We start from the raw sequence: 2,695 nt of genomic DNA, 5'->3' as shown, positions 1-2,695 counted from the left end.
GTTTGCTTTTTCGCATGGATTTTAAATGTTGGGGTGGAGGGGGGAGTAAGAAATAATGAATTTGGTGTTACTATTTTTCATGCAAGCATGATGGCATTTTCATGTAGGAAATTTGTAGTATGAGAAAAAAGAATAGGTAAAACAGACCTTTCATTGCATTAATATCTTTTGCTAAGCAAGCAGAGACATTTTGAGTCTGATGAAGGTCTTAAAAATTTGCACTTTAAAACCTCAGATGTTAAATATTCCAAAACATCCCTTTATCTATTTTAGTGCTTCAGTTTTCAGGCGATAACATTGACCTTACAGCAATGACTTTACAGCATAAGGTTTTCTTTTTACTTGAAACTCAGACATAGTGCCAATGCCATTTATGGGTAATTCATGTTTAAGTCATGTTAGTGTTGGAATCACAAATTCACTTGTTACATGTTAAGGAAATCAAAAATTGGTTTTGCTTTATGGAGAATATTCCTTATGGACATCGTTGAAAGGTTTATAAACTAAGGGCCACTTCCTATGTTAAACTTTTCACATGCAGAATATTTCATATGCTGCCCGAAATGTAAATTGCACGTTCAGAAAGCTAGTGTTTTCCACTGTGTGCATTATAGAGGCAACTGTTAACTGCGATTGGCTATATTTGATGTGGTGGTAAATACGTTTAGCACCATATAATACGCAACGTGGAAGCAGGTTTATGCGGATAAATAACAGTGCTTAGGAACTGGAAGGCAGTTCTGCTGAGATGAGGAACACCACACTGTAAGGCTGTGATGCTATATGCATTTTTTTTTAGGGAGGGAGGGGGTTTTCTAAAAAAATAAATGGGAGTGCTACTAATGTATAAACATGCCTAGGATTGTACTGCATTGCTGCAGTCCTGTACACAGCTGGGAATACGCCTTAGACTTCTAAATAGAATTGCACCATAATGGACTTTTGGCTAATGATACAAATAATTCTGGTAGACTGGAGATCTTTCACACTTCACACATTTACTTGGGGCATGTACAGTGCTACCTCTGGTTACGTACTTAATTCGTTCCGGAGGTCCGTTCTTAACCTGAAACTGTTCTTAACCTGAAGCACCACTTTAGCTAATGCAGCCTCCTGCTGTTGCCGCCCGCCGGAGCACGATTTCCTGAAGCAAAGTTCTTAACCCGAGGTTAACTTCTAACCTAACTTCTGGGTTAGCGGAGTCTGTAACCTGAAGCGTGTGTAACCCGAGGTACCACTGTACAGAGAAAACAGGCAATCTGTCTACCGGTGTTAGAAATCAGGAGATCTCCCATCCCATCTATTACGAAATTCCCCTGACCATCTTCACAACGCTTAGTTGTTACTTAGGCACCAGCAGCGGTGTCTTTTGGGACGGAAGGCAAGGAAACCAGCAATCAGTGGAGCCAGAGGCAATGTTCCTCACTGCTGAATTCTACAAGGGCAGCACCAAGCCTAAGCAAGAGGAAGCTGAAGGGTGGTGTCGCCCCTTGGACTGATTCTAAGTAAGAAAGTGAGTAGCTGTTGCAGAGGGGGAACCACCCCATTCACACTTGTGGACCAGCCTCCGTTGGGTACCAGCACCCGTGATTCAAGAGTAATCAGAATTTTAGCTGCGTTTGAAGCTGTTCAGCGAACTTGTCGGGAGAGAACCTTGTTGGCTGTTCACTGCAGTTGGCGCCAACTTTTTATGAATGGGTGGGATTTGTGGTGGAAAAAGAGGAGAGAGCCTGTTTTTGATTTCTTAACTGCAGTTAAGCAATTGTCCTATTTATGTTTCCACTGACCTCTTAATAGCTTGTGGGCTCAGTTGCCATATACCAGGCATAGGCAAACTCGGCCCTCCAGATGTTTTTAGAGACTACAATTCCCATCATCCCTGACCACTGGTCCTGTTAGCTAGGGATGATGGGAGTTGTAGTCCCTAAACATCTGGAGGGCTGAGTTTGCCTATGCCTGCCATAGACCATGTATTCCAACTTCAGTGGTTTGCATTACTCAACTGTATGGGGATCAGAAATTCATGTTGGCATGTAGATAATGATACTTGCCTATTCCAGTTTTGTGGCGTAGGTTTTTTACAGTAGCTGTAAATATTTAATACTGTGTTCTGCTTTTTCCATTAGTAATTTCAGGTGGTTGTTCTTTTTTAATGATAATAATAATTTCTGTAAGGCTATAATTTTTGGGTAACTTTCATAACTGCATCTGTCACTTTGCTAATCAACCATCGTTATTCAGAAGTAGTTGGGTGCTCCATAATATTGTCACAAGTTTCCATAGCCGTGTTTGTTGGCTGTAGCAGCAGCAAGATTGCAGTGACACTTGAAAAGACTGGTGTTTTTATTATGGCACAAGCTGTTTCAGGCTAGCCTCTAGTTCATAAATGCATATGGTATAATACAGTGTTTCCCCACCTTGGGTCTCCAGCTGTTTTTGCACTACAACTCCCATCATCCCTAGCTAGCAAGACCAGTGGTCGGGAATGATGGGAACTGTAGTCCAAAAGCAGCTGGAGACCCAGGGTTGGGAAACACTGGTGTAATAGGTGTATGAGTCTTTTAAAATGCCACAAGATTCTTTGTTGTTTATGGTGTGTGGAATGAATTGTGACCCTGAATGGAGATACATACCATATTTTTCCGTGAATAAGACTCTGCTTTTTGCTATAAAAAGAAGGCAAAAATTGGGTGTT

This window comes from Podarcis erhardii (assembly GCF_964252035.2).
Source record: "Podarcis erhardii genome assembly, chromosome: 10".
NCBI lineage: Eukaryota > Metazoa > Chordata > Lepidosauria > Squamata > Lacertidae > Podarcis > Podarcis erhardii.
Note: the sequence above shows the minus strand (reverse complement) of the source record.